The sequence below is a fragment of the Pistacia vera genome, unplaced genomic scaffold (assembly GCF_008641045.1).
Source record: "Pistacia vera cultivar Batoury unplaced genomic scaffold, PisVer_v2 Contig114, whole genome shotgun sequence".
NCBI lineage: Eukaryota > Viridiplantae > Streptophyta > Magnoliopsida > Sapindales > Anacardiaceae > Pistacia > Pistacia vera.
Window position 1 is genome coordinate 200,890 of NW_022195182.1, and position 15,265 is coordinate 216,154.

The 15,265-nt window shown below is 40.5% G+C and overlaps 1 pseudogene; it reads left to right on the forward strand.

Annotated features, from left to right (window-relative positions):
• The first annotated feature begins 284 nt into the window (after positions 1 to 284).
• LOC116144456 lies at positions 285 to 14,670 on the forward strand (annotated as a pseudogene).
• Positions 14,671 to 15,265: the final 595 nt, after the last annotated feature.

A 15,265-nucleotide genomic window follows, 5' to 3' on the forward strand; every position in this document is an offset into this window, starting at 1 on the left:
GGAAGCTCATCTGATAGCTAGTTGCAGATAAAGTCTACACGCGTGAGAAGCACGGGATCACGAAATTTTCCACGTGTCGTGCAGTGAGGGGCATGCGGTAGAGTCAGCGGCAGATGGCGGTAAGTTATGAGGTCTACGTAGACTTGGCCAAACTCTTAGATTTTATTCATTTTGCTAAGTAGTGGGGCGTGGCAAGGAAAGTGCGCGTGGCCCCCATGATGACTCACTTTGCAACTTGAAATTTGTGTGTCTTGTACTTCTCTTGGGCCCATAGTAAGGACAGGATGGCCTTATGGAGCAGCACTCCCCTTCAGCTGATGCTAGGCCTCCTGTTCCTCCTCCTCCACCCCATAACCACCACAACAGGTATTCGTGTCAACACAGCTGTTATTCATCGACCTTCGCGCATCTCTTACATGCCTGAATTTCGCGAAGCTCCCGCCTTTCGCAATGGTGATGAATGTGGTTCACAGGATGCTCATCGTATTCACATTGCCATGACCCTTGATGTCAATTATCTTCGTGGTACAATGGCAGCTGTATTCTCAATGCTGCAGCACTCAATCTGCCCTGAAAACTTATCATTTCATTTCCATTTGGCTCATTTCGAACCCCAACTAGTTTTCAGCGTCAAATCAACCTTCCCTTACTTGAATTTCAAGATTAATCGTTTCGACTCCAACAGGGTTCGCGGGAAGATATCGAAGTCTATTAGACAGGCTTTGGATCAGCCTCTAAACTATGCAAGAATCTATCTGGCTGATATTATGTAAAAAATGTGAAATGGGTTATTTATTTGGATTCTATTGATGCTTGATTTTGACACCAACGACTCGAACGTACAAAGTGTTAAACTACTCTTAGAAATTATACGTGAATAATTGTAATAATCGATTGCAAAGACTAAATAATAAATGAGAGATGATTTTTGAAGTGGTTTGGATGCTTAAAACAAATCATACGTCCACTGTTCTTTTATATATGAGAGATTACAAGAGGTCGCATATAGCGGACAGTGAGCAAAGATACAATAACTGAGTATTTAAACAAAATATCAAGTTAGTCTCTTTCTCACAGGTTATCTTTGCTTTGAAAGTTAAAGATTATAATTAGAATGTGGGTCCAGTATCAGAATCCCAAAAATGTGAGGGGGAGTCATCTATTTATAGTAGAGGAATTCAAAGTAATGATTACAAATCTGTAAGTGGATAGGTGCTGTGCAAGTCTTTCTTTGCGTCCCTTTGGCTGATAACTTAGGAAATATTCTCAAATTACTTAGGGCTTGGACAGGTGTGCGGCCCTCATTCACTCCTAGACAAAACCTGAATCTGTCAAGTTGGTGACAACTATATTCTTCCTGTCTTGGGGCAATATGGCAACTCTTGGACGATGCAAAGTCTTCTTGAACTCTAATCGGTGCTTACTGATGTAAGCTTACGTCAGCCCTGGCTTTTTAGGCATAACAGAAGCTCCCTAGTTTTTAAGGTTCAAGAATTGAATCTTGAGAACTTAATGATTATGTCGCAACCTAACTTGTTACGAGGAGTATTTGCCTGAACTATCAGTTGAGGATAGCCATACTGTTACAAACGACGTGAGGCTGATGGCTTAACTCGACTAGCGAACTGAATAAAGGTCGTGACATGGATCCTCGAGAGTTACACAAACGACCTGAGGTGATTGCTCTGAAAGGTTCAACAACCCATGGCAGATATTGCTCAGTGCTATAAGGATGTGTTTTGAACTCTATCTGACTTTCGTGATCTGAAAACACTTAAGACATTTTGTTGTCACAAGTTGAGAACCATTTCGCTTCGAGTTTGACACGAGGAGAATAGTATTTTATTCGAACGACCTTTTCAGATGTTATCTGTTGTGCTTGATAGTTGTTTAGGTCAATAAAATAAGCTTTATCTGACAAACTTGTCTCTGGGTAATAAATGTCAGCCATGAGCATTAAATGCAAGCCATGTTGAAACGACATTCTCTTTTGAAGCATTAAATGCGGATGAGGGCGCATTTAATGTGGAGGAGATAATCACGCCGACGTTTGGCGATTTCAATGAGGGGAAATGCCGGTTGATCTCCACGAATTGTGACGGTTACTTTTCACGTAGATTGATGACACGTGATCACGATTAACAGTTGTTAACGCGTCCCGCCCAAATGCTGCTTATGAAAGAAACCAAGCGTCGTCTCCTATAAAACCCTAAGCCCATTTCAAGTTTTTCACAAAACTTAAACTTTTAGAGAGAAAAACAATGTTTTTACACTCAAGAGATTAGTTCATCCTCTTCTCGGTTGATGTGCACTCGTCGCTACGATAGAACATCCATTCCCAGCAATCAAGAGGTAAAAAAATTCTTCTCTTTTGCTCTTATCATTCCTGTTAAAAAACTTAGTTTTTACAGTAATGGTGAGTGTAAATGTCTGGTAGATTTAGACAGTGAACATCCTCGGGTAGTGTTTAAAAAGGAACACTCTTAAGAGTTGAAACCTAGGGCGTAGATCTTTAGAATATCACCCTTAAGATTTTTTAGGGTTTTGGCAGTTATAGAAGAGAAACCAAGGTTTCTTTTACTCTTCTGAGTCGTCATACGGGGTAATGTAAATGGAGACTAAGTCACCTCTATATGTCGCACATTTTCAGACTCTAAGAGCGATAGACATCCCTAAGGCGATGACAACTGGAGAGGGAAGCTCGCAACCATCGAGCACCTTAGTAGGTTCCGAGCAAGTGGGACGAACAATAGTTACGAAGGATGAGATACAAAAAGCGATAGACCAATACGCAATCTGTGTAAACATCTTCCAACACATGTCACACACTGCTCAAGATCCTCCCAAGGGAATGGCTGCAAATCTCGAAAGCGATCTTCAAATGTAGAGTGAGGATACCCCTCCACCCCTACATCAGGCCAATCCTCGATCACTTTCAGGTCCCACCATTCCAACTGACACCAAATGCGTATATGATAGTGGTCACTATGTATATCGCATTTGGCGAACACAACCTCGGCGAAGCCAACAACAATGGAACTCGGCTGTGCCTATCACCTAAAGAAGATTAAAGACAAAGATTCATATTACCTCTCCAAGTGATTAATGATTAAAGGAGGGATATTTGGTTACCCCAGCAACGTCGGGGCTTATGAAACCAAGTGTTTCTTCTTCGAATATGATGGAGTTTGTAAATTTAAGGAGTCGAGTAGGCTTTCCTTTTAATTTTAAGACTGCTTATCCTTTATCTTTAACTCTTCCTTAATAAATAAGGCTAATTAATTTTTTGCTTACTTGCAGAAAACAAAACGACCAAATTGTCGGTGCTAATAGACTTCAGCTGCATCGAGACCTTTGGTCGATTGCCTGACTAGAGTCGCAACACGAAGCTGCTCGTGACTACCACCAATCTTTGAAAGTCCGGGTTTTTTAGTCCTGAGGCGTCTTTGGAAGCTTCAGCTCGTAAGTATTTCTCATGCAGAAAAACCTTAAGTCCTTGTTAACAAAAGAAGACTTTCTTTATTGATGCCTTTTCATGCCATGTAGCAACTATGCCACCAAAGGTCCCGAAGACATTGAAGAAACCTAGGGGGTTTACATTCCCTAGGATTAACCCGACTAAACCAGTTGGAGCGACCTCTAGCGATATCCCAGTGAGGGGGATACGATTTAATGCTGAAAGGCAACAACCCTCTAAGTGACACGAGGAAGCTCCCCAGCCTGCGGCTGTTGACATTTTGAAGAAGAAGACCATGGGCCAGAAGACTAAGAAAAGAAAGAAAATACTCACCAAAGAAGAAACTAAGCCTGAACCAGAAAGCTTTGGGGTATTGCAAGACAGGCTTCAGCCTTATTAAGTCTTCTCAGCGGGGACGCCTTCAAGGGATGCTCCCAGGACTTTGGCTACTCCCAGGAGTTCGCAAAGGGAAGAAGGATCGACCATGACTACTCAAGGGGAAGCAGACGAGCAACGGGTCGAAGGGCCTCCTGCTCCCACTAGGCTAGACCCGTCTGTGTTGGATCTACTAGGGCAACTACTAGACCATTTACGACCGGTGGTTTACACCCTCTTAGAATGTCAACTTGCCACAACCTTTGACAGGTTCGTGGCTTCTCGACCCACCTACTTGGTAACCATTATCCTTAAAATGTAAAGTCGGGTAAAATGACTTGCTCTATTTGAGAACTCTTCCATACAAGTCGACCTCTTAATTTTTTAGGATCTAAAAAAAAACTAACTTTTTATTCCTTTTCCATGTAGTCTTTGCTCGCCCTGAATGTGGCCTAACAGAAGATGAAGATCAATTCTGCTGGAAAACTCCACAAATTAATGGAAGAAATTGCAAAACTGAAGCAAGATCTCGCGACTTCAGATGCATAGGCAAAAACTTCCCACATTCAGGCGAACGTGTACCTGACAAAAAGGAATTTTGCTTTGCGAGCAACTGACTTTCAGAAGACCGAGCTGAGAAGAAAGATGACGATAACAAGGAGCTTTAATGGACAGTGGCGAGGCTCACTAAAAGTTGGGCCAGAGAGAAAAAGAGCTGCAAGCGAGCTCGGAGCGTGAAAAAGTAACAGAAAAGGCTCAAGCTGAGTTATGGGAAAACTCAAAGAGAGAGAAAATGGCGCTACGAGCAGATCTTGAGATGGTTCAAGGGTAAGTCACTTTGCTGATTGAGCAGATGAAGTGACAAAATCTTGAGTTGGAGAGCAAGGCTACTCACTGGGCACTAAAAGCTATTTATAACTTACAGCCGAGAAATCTAGACATGGATATCTCTGACCTCCCCAACGACTACGAAGCCGTTCTTGTTTCAATGGTTGAGGCCAAAGAACAAGAAGAACAAGAAGAACAAGAGCCTGCCCTAGAGGACGATCAACAGGAAACAGACATTCCTGAAGGTTGAGCAATTGGCCTAGAGGTCGACAATCAGCCAGACGACCAAGAGGTCATAACCAAGGATCCCAAAAATGAAGACCAGTGATCGTTCTCTTCTTTGCTTGAATAAAGTCTTTTTTTGCTTATCCTTTTTTGATGAGGCTCTTGGTCGTCTCTTGTACATATTTATGGAATATATAAAAAATAATTTTTGGCCAGTGGTGATAACACTTTTATAACTTAAACACTTCACAAAACAAATATAACATATCTGATCATTAAACTTGTAAAATGTTATAAATAACAAGATTGTTAAAAACTTCAGATTACGATACAAGTATTTCTTTGAGGAGAATTAGAACAATCTTATTCATGATATTTACAATAATGAGAACTTTACAAGTAAAAAAAAAAAAATTGATCAAGCTATAAGCGAGTTCGGAATTACTGATAATAAGGGCGAAGATGCTCAGCATTCCAAGCTCGCAGCACTTTATAACCATTAAGTCTCTTAAGGTGATACGCTCCAGGTCGTATTACCTTAGCGACATGATATGGACCTTCCTAGTTAGGTCCCAATACCCCCGTACTTGGCTCTCTTGTGCCGATAAAGACTTCTTTCAAAACCAGGTCGCCAACCTGGAAGTCCATTCTCCTGACTTTAGAGTCAAAAAAATCTTTTTGCGTGCTGCTGGTGGGAAGCTATCCTTAACCGAGCTTTGTCGCGGCGTTCCTTGATTAAGTCTAGACTTGCACGTAAGAGTGTTTTATTGTCTGTTTTATTGTAGAATGCTCTCCAAAGTGAACCAACTCCTACTTCCACTGGAACCATTGCCTTGCAGCCGTATGCTAGCGAGAATGATGTTTCTAAAGTAGAGGTTCTCGGAATTGTTCTATATGCCTATAGAACTTCTGGAAGATCATTGACCCAATTGCCCTTGGTTGCACCAAGCTTGGCCTTCAATGTGTGCTTAATAGTCTTATTGATAGCTTCAACCTGACCATTAGTCTACGGTCTTGCTATTGAGGCAAATTTCTTATGAATCCCTAGCACTTTGCAAAACTGTTTGAAATTTTCATTGTTGAACTGCTTCTCATTATTAGAGATGACTGTATGAGGAATCCCATAGCAACACATTATATTCTTGAAGACAAAGTCTTTGAGCTTCTTTATAGTGATCGTAGCTAAAGGCTCTGCCTCAACCCACTTAGTGAAATAATCCACTATGACCACTGCATACTTGACGCCCCCTTTACTAGCTGGCACAAGTCCAATGAGATCAATTCCCCACATAGAGAATGATCAAGGACTGGTTATCGTCGTTAACTAGTAGGAAGGAGCTTGCGAGCTGTTCACGAATCTTTGGCACTTATCACATTTCTTCACAAAGTTGAAGATATTTTCATGAAGTAACGGCCAATAATATCCCTGACGGATAATTTTATTGGCGAGAGATTGTGCAGCAGTGTGATTACCACAAATCCTTTCATGTATCTCTCTCATGATGTAGTCTGTTTCATCATCCGTCACACATAGGTGGAGGGGAGTGCTAAACCCTCGCTTATACAACTGATCTCCTATAAGAGTGTAACGATTAGCTCGAGTTCACAGGAGTCTTGCCTCAGTCTTGCTGTTGGGAAAAATCTCATCTCGGAGATACTGAATAATTGGAGTCATCCAGAAAATAGATTCGGTTGTAGCTACAACCTACTCAGGAGAGTTGATATCAGGAACCTCAATGTATCAAACCGGAATACTGTTCGGAGTATCAAAATCCAACAATGAGACTATCTTTGCCAAAACATCCACGATATAGTTATTGTCTTTCGGGATTTGCTTGATCGTATAATGTTTGAAGGGCTCGAGTGCGACCTTCGCTTTCTTCAAATAACTAATCATATTCTCTTCTTTGGCTTGATACTCTCCCAAAATCTGATTGAAAACTAGTTAGGAGTCACTATTAATGTCGATCATATCTGACCCTATTTCTCTTGCCAATCGCAGACTAGCAAATAGCGCCTCATATTCAGCCTCATTATTTGTAGCTTTGAACCTAAACCTAAGGTTTCCATAAATGCAAGTCCCTTCGGGACTGATGAGTAGAAGGCCAGCTCCGACTCTTCTCCTATTTGAAGACCCATCAACATAGAGGCTCCAGGTTGACAAGTTCCGAATAGTTTCTTAGACAACTTTGCTGGCTGGCTGTTCGGATTCTCGATCTGCCTGATGAGAGAACTCTGAAATAAAATCAGCAACAACTCGCCATTTGATTGCTGTTTTTGGTTTGTAATGTAGATCGAATTGACTTAGTTCCATAACCCACTTAAGCAACTTACCCAAAGCCTCCGACTTCTAAAGAACTTGTTTGAGTGAGTAGTTGGTTAATACATCGCAGTTTCCTGGAAGTGATCAGTAGAGCATAAGCTAATCGTTCCATCTTTGGATATTGTGTCTCGGCATCTATTAGTCGCTTGCTTGTATAATATATTGGCCACTGAATTCTGTCTTTTTTCAGAATGAGAGCTATGCTGACCGCATACTGAGAGATGGACAAGTAGATAAATAAAATTTCTTTGGGAAATGGCTTGGACAGGAGAGGTAGCTTTCCGAGATGTTCTTTTAAACTCTGGAAGGCTCGCCCACATTCTGAAGTCCATTCAAATCTTTTGTTAGCCTAAGTATATTAAAGAACGACAAACAACGATCTGTTGCTTTTGATATGAAGCGACTGAGAGCCGCTATCCTCCCATTCAAGCTCTGAACTTGCTTTAGATTAGCGGGACTCTTCATATCTAAGAGAGCTTAGATCTTTTCGGGGTTGACTTCAATTCCCCAATGGTTAACCATATACCCCAAGAATTTCCCTGAAGATACTCCGAATGAACACTTAAGAGGATTAAATTTCATTCTATATCTCTAGAGTATGCCAAAATCTCTGCGAGATTGACTATGTGATCTGAAGTGACATGAGACTTGATCAGCATGTTATCGACATAAACTTCCATTGATTTCCCGATCTGTTCGGAAAACATACGGTTAACCAAACGCAAATAGGTTGCCCCAACGTTTTTCAACTCGAAGGGCATGACTTTATAATAGTACAATCCTTGATCTGTAACAAACGAGGTATGCTCCTCATCAGGTGCATACATAGGGATCTGATTATACCCCAAGTAGGCATCCATAAAGCTTAACAGCTTGTACTCGGAAGTGGCATCAACGAGTTGATCGATTCTGGGCAAAGGGAAACTGTCCTTCAGACAAGCTTTGTTGAGATCAATGAAATCAACGCAAGTTCACCATTTGTTGTTGGGTTTCCTCACCAAAATAGGATTGGCGACCTAACTCGAGTAATAAGTCTCTTGAATGAACCCGATTGAGATAAGCTTATCCACCTCAACCTTAAGAGCAACATAACGGTCTGGGTCCATGGTTCTTCTTTTCTGGTGAATTGGCTTGATCTCACTGTCAATGTTGAGCGCATGACATATTACATTCGGACTAATCTCGACCATGTCAGCATGAGTCCATGCAAAAACATCAATATTTTGTCTGAGGAAGCTCGTTAGATCTGCAACGAACTGAGGGTTGAGATTACTTTCGATTCTCAATACACGGGTCGACTCGCTCTAGTCGACTGATACCTCAGATAGAGTCTCAACATACCCACTTTGGGAATACTCCTCTGAACTTGAGGATCTATGTTGTCTTCCATTAGACCTGGCTGTGGTTTAATCCTGTTGATCACAATAGCCTGCTCGGGAACTCCTACTGGCTTCCTTTTCCCTTTGCATGTCATCTGCATTGCTCTTACATAGCAGTCACGAGATTCATGCTAAGACCTCTTGACTTCCCCACACCCTGTCAGAGTGGAAAATTTCATCTTCAGATGATAAATGAATGTGACAACTTTGAAGATCCGAAGTAGAGGTCGTTCCAATATGCCATTGAAAGCGACAAACAGGTCATGGCGAGCTTCTCGAGCATACTTCTGTAAAACCCTTCCCTAGTCGGGTATTTTCTAAGTATCCCTTGGCCATTGAGAACCTAGAAAATGCACGCCTAGGAAAGAAGTTAGTTTTAAAACCCTATTTAAAGAATAAACCTGTAATTTTTTTTTTTTTAATTTCTAAACTATAATAAATTCATTGTACAAGTAAAATAATATAGTTTCCTTTCTTGGAGTAAATCATGAAATGCATAGTAATAATTCCTAGAACATACACACTTTTACAAACTTTACTAGCAATTTGATTTCTTTTATTAACACAAACATATTTACTCCATTATAGAACATGAACATATTTACTACATTATGAAATATGAACATAATTACTTCACTAATTACTAGCAAAACCATTCAATAGTCATCATTAAAACCAAGTTCTCAAAATCCCATAACAACATCCCTTCATGCTCGTAGAGTCCCTTGGAATCCTCTCCCAGCTTCATGCCTTAATCCTTACCTACCAAACATATAAACCTCACGGGGTGAGCGTTAATTGCTCAGTAAGGGGATATGACTATTCTAACTTTCATGGATTTCTTACACATACAAAACGTTCATAAATTCACAACATATTATTCATTGTCAATGTCATAAATCATAGTCATGCTATTCACATTGAATTTCTTATACACATAAGTCATAGTATATTTAAAACATCCTAAAACACTAAACATATATGACTCATGCAACATTCACAAACATGACATGCCTATTTCTTTTATCTAGGTATTTGACATTTCATTTATCTTTACGAACCGATCGTATTCATTTGAACCATTACTTTGTTCTTGATTACCACCTCAAAGGACTCATGGTTTGCCCATTACTCTAATCTTGGTTTCACACCTTAGAAGACTCATGGAATTCATATACCATTACTCTAGTCTTGACCTTACGCCTCAAGAGACTTGCGGAACTCATATACCATTACTCTGATCTTGGCCTTGTGCCTCAAGAGACTCATGGAAACCTTTCCTTAACATTTCGTAAATCCTCCATAAGTCAACTAAACTAGCTATATACGTTATCATTTAGAATGCCTTCATAAGGGATAACATTTCCCTTTAACATACATAAACATTACATATGCATTCATCATACATGTCATTTATAGCTAACTTATGAAAAAGCTCATTCATAAAGTTCATTCATCTAGCATATACCCATGACCACTTTCATAAATCTTTAGTCAATTGAGCGAAATTCCTTGTCATGAATATTTTCTTAATATTTCTCATTTTCTTAATTCGCTCAAAATTTCATGATGTATAAGGAATTTCACTCGTATCTTTTACCATTCTTGTTCATGTTAGGCCATATGATTTATTTAGTGCCTTAACCGAATTTCCAAAGAAATTCGGAAATTTTTTATTTGGAAGGTGGATGCCGTATTCTTTTGCATGCCCATTATTCAATTATCATTCAAGCATTTCCCAAACACAAACCAAGTCATAAAAGTCACATAAAACCCTCCCTTTCACATTCAAACAAGTGCCAACCATCGTCCAACTACAAATCTCTTAAGTGGCAATATCCTCCTCCTTTTCCAACACAAGCCTCAACCAACACCAATTCAAACAATACATAAACAAACCATAACTTTATCAATCAAATTACATAACAAAAATTAAGGTTTACTAACCCTAGTGTTGATAACGTAGTTTAAAGGGAGGTTTTCCCCTTACCTTGGCAATCAAACACACCACAACACACCCAAAACAAAAAAAAAAAAAAAAAAAAAAAAGCACTCCTCCTTGGCTCCAAATAAACCTTCACCTATAACAAACATTAACACTCATGAAATTGCTTTAACACATTCAAACTCATCAAGATAGGGTTTTAGGGATTACCTTAACCCTTCAAATTGAATCTCCTTAAGGTGTATCTTGATCTCCTTCAAGAAATTGCTTGAAACCCTAAGAAAATTTGAGAAGAAAATGCTTGGATTAGTGGCTTTAATGGTGGATTTGAGTGAGGAAGAAGAAGATAATGCATTTGGGGTGTACAAGGCCGACTCCTCTCTCTTAAAACCTTATAGATACTTTATTTTATTAATACTCTATTGTGATTGGTCATTAAAAGTTAGATATAAGGGTCATTTGGCATAAATTTGTCGTATAAGGGCTTTTTGGTCAGTTCTACCATAACATGATGATTAGCACTTATTTAATGTCATTTGACTTCTTTTAAACACTTGGTGATTAAGCAATCCCATTAGATAAATGACTAATTTACCCTTAGTGCATTTTTATGGATACTTAACTCATATGGATTTGTGTGAAAATACCATTATGCCCTTGGTTACCGTTTAAGCCATTTAACCCTATCAATCTACTTTATGGCCATTCTACCCTTATTTCTCTTCAATGACATCACCTCTTACACTTTATAAAGGCCACATCTCGAAATACATGCAAAATGACCATTTTACCCTTCCATTCAAAAAAGAAAATTATCTGTAAGGGTAGAATTTCATACCTTAGGGCAACAGAATAATGACGCGGGATTTACAACTTCAACAATTTCCTGCAAGGTGTGGTTCTCCAAATATAGTTCTAAAAAGATAGAGGCCCTTGCGACCATAGCGCTTTTTCTCCCGGTCCCCTTGATCCTTCTCCCAAGTGGGAATTGGACCATCAACATACTCTTTGAAGTACCCCTTTTTAATGAGGTCTTCAATCGCCTATTTAAGAGCTCGACATTCATCGGTATGGTGCCTATTATCCCGATGATAAGGGTACTATTTTTTGCTGAAGGGGGATTATTCATGGGCACTGGCTCTCCGAGCAAATTAGCTTCTTCTGATTTATCTAGAATAACTGATACCGACGTATTCAGCGGGGTATATAGATTCTCGTCGCGATCGCGACAAGGGACCTGGGCATAAGACTTCTTGGGCTCAAATCGCAGCTTTTTGCCCTTTCTTTGATTGTCATTAGCCCATTTGCGATCAGACTTTCTACTAACCTCCCCTGGTTTTCCTCCCTTTGATTGGGAGCGCTAGTCGAAGGACTGGGGTTGTGGCGATTCAAGGCAGCCACTGGATTTTCAATTCTCAGATACTTCTTAGTGAGGTTATAAAAGCGGGTGAGGGAAATATCATCCTCAGACTGCAGGTTCTTCCACAGGTCGGTTTATCGACGAACTCCCGCAATAATAAGAGTCCAAACTGAATCCTCAGGTGTATTAGCCACCTCATTCAACTTCTTGTGGAACCTATAAATATAGGATTGGAGGGACTCATTCCTCACCTGTCGTATGTTACTCAAATAGCTCAATGATATTGAGAACGTTCTATTAGCTTGGAAGTGTCTTAGAAATAACAAACTCATCTGCTACCATGAATTAATAGATCCTGGCGAAAGCCATCTAAACCAGCGCTTGGCGTGGGCAATCAGAGTTACTGCTAAGCAGCGACATTTTGCCAAGTTAGAGGCGAAAGCCATCTAAACCAGCGCTTGGCGTGGGCAATCAGAGTTGCTGCTAAGCAGCGACATTTTGCCAAGTTAGAAACTTGGTGAAGCTCCATGAGGTTGTGAAACTCATAGAGATGATCATGCAGATCAGAATTCCTATCGAATGCTCGCATGTCAGGCATTATAAATCTTGAGGGGAGAGGAGCAGTCAACACTACTGGAGAGAAAAGAGATGTCTCAGCGATCTGCCCTCGCTTATTTTGCTGAGCTCTAATATGATTTAAAGCTCGCTATAACTCCTCAATCTAAGGAAGCGGAGCTATTTGGGGATCATTTTCCGCAACGCGGGTTCGCCCCTCACGATTGCGGTTGAGGAAAGACCACAGGTTGGACTCTTCCTCACCTAGGCCAGAGCCTCCAGCATACCTTGATACACGCTAGCTAGAGCCATGTGAAGGCACTGAATGGCTAGGGGAGTTATCCCAACCTATACGGTGGTCAAAACCGACCCACGAATGGTGGGCATTTCCTTTGTAGTAATGGTCGGAACCATCACGCCGACGATAATAGGAATATCCTTGCCTTGCACTCTTGTGAGGGTGCCCATGCGATGTGGCGTGGGATGGTTCATGATGCGACATACCGCCAAGTCGCAAAGCCACAGGTATTCTACCTGCTTCACGATCGGTATTCGCTGGTCCCTTAGAGTCCTTTGACCTATTATCTGCCACCTGCTTTCCCTTATCCTTATGTGCTGTAGTGCGCGCAGCATGGGCTTTCGCTCGTTTTCGCACTTTAGTGCGATCTACAAACGTCTTCGATGGCGGCACCGCTTTGTCGAAATTGGGCGGTACGACCTGATTCAAACGATCTAGCCTTTGGTTGACCGTTTAGAGAATATTATTGAACCTCTCCAGGTAATTCATCATAGCTAGGTTGAGTTGTGAGCTTGAGAGAATATCCGCCACGGTACCCTACGGAATTAGAGGTACTCCAAGGGAAGTATCATCCTATACCCAGGGGATCTCCTTGTTGCTGGTGCTAACTCGCTCGGTTTCAAGACCACAAGCCATTTGTTCACGAGTAAAACTGATTGATCAGAGATTCCTGATGAAGAGCGGACACTAAATCAGGCCCTTCTAACACCAAACTGTTAATGCTTGATTTTGACATCAATGACTCGCACGTGCAAAATGTTAAGCTGCTCTTAGAAATTACACGTGAATGATTGTGATAATCAGATACAAAGACTAAATAATAAATGAGAGATGGTTTTTAAAGTGGTTCGGATGCTTAAAGCGAATCCTACGTCCACTGTTCTTTTATATATGAGAGATTACAAGAGGTCGCATATAGCGAACAACGAGCAGAGGTACAATAATTGAGTATTCAGACAAATATCAAGTTAGTCTCTTTCTCGCAGGTTATCTTTGCTCTGAAAGTTAAAGATTACAATTAAAATGTGGGTTCAGTATCAGAATCCCGAAAATGAGAGGGAGAGTCCTCTATTTATAGTAGAGGAATTCAAAGTAATGATTAAAAATCTGCAAGTGGATAGGTGTCGTGCAAGTCCTTCCTTCCATCCCATTGGCTGATAACTTAAGAAATATCCTCAAATTACCTGGGGCTTGGACATGTGTGTGGCTCTCATTCACTTATAGACAAAACCTGAATCTGTCAAGTTGGTGACAATCATATTCTTTCTGTCTTAGGGCGACGTGGCAACTTCTAGACGGCGCAAAACCTTCCTGAACTCTGATTGGTGCTTACTGATGTAATCTTACGTTAGCCCTGACCTTTTAGGCATAACGAATTCAGACCTAGTTGTGGTGGATGATATTGCAAAACGATGGGAAGTTGATATGCAGGATGAAGTGTTGGCTGCACCTGAATATTGTCATGCAAATTTTACTAAATATTTCACCAATGCATTTTGGACAGACCCTGAATTGGCTGAAGTGTTTGAAGGAAGGAACCCTTGTTACTTTAACACAGGAGTCATGGTAAATTGGTAACGGATGCTGATAAAAGGAAAAAAGGAGGATATACACAGAAAGTTGAAGACTGGATGACTGTGCAGAAGCAAAACAGGATATACCAATTAGGGTCATTACCACCATTTTTGCTTGTTTTGGCTGGGAACATCAAGGCAGTTGATCATAGATGGAACCAGCACGGTTTAGGCGGTGGCAATGTCGATGGCAAATGCAGGAGCCTGCACCCTGGTCCTATTAGCCTTCTCCATTGGACTGGTAAGGGTAAACCTTGGCTCAGATCAGAAGCTAGAAAGCCATGTGCTATTGATCATCTATGGGCACCTTACGATCTTGACCGTACATCAAGAAGATCCGTAGAAGAGTAAAATTTAGAGGCAATGACAAGACAGAAATACTGAGAGAAGTCTATAAAAGGTTAAAACTTTTAGATTCTGAAGTAAAACTTGATTGACCAAAGTCTTTGGTTCTGCCATTGCTGTCCTCCCTACGGCAATCGGCATCATGAGCATGAAATCTTCCAAGGTTCGCCAATGGCATAGGGGAAGAACAGGGGCAGTTTTAATATTTCTTTTTCCTTTTTTCTTTCCAGTTCTTTAATTGTTTCCACATGTTTATAAGTGAAATTCAAAACTGTAAAAACACAATTAGAGCCATAGGTACCGAAGGGTAGAGCATCTAAATAAGAGTAAGGAGACCCAGGTAAAACCCATTACGAGCTTAGTCAATTATAAAGTATCACATCAAGATTGTGAGAAGAAGTTTGTGAATATATTATTTTCCTTTAGAAAAAACTCAAAATGATTTGCTCTACTTGTCAGCATTAAGTCTCTGTCGTGTTGATTTGCAAACATCCCTTTTAAATCTGTGTTTCTGTTTCTGTCTGTCTCTCTCCTTCAACTTGTTCCTTTTTTCTTTATAATGAAATTTGGGTCAACAGATAAACAAGATCTAATCTAAATC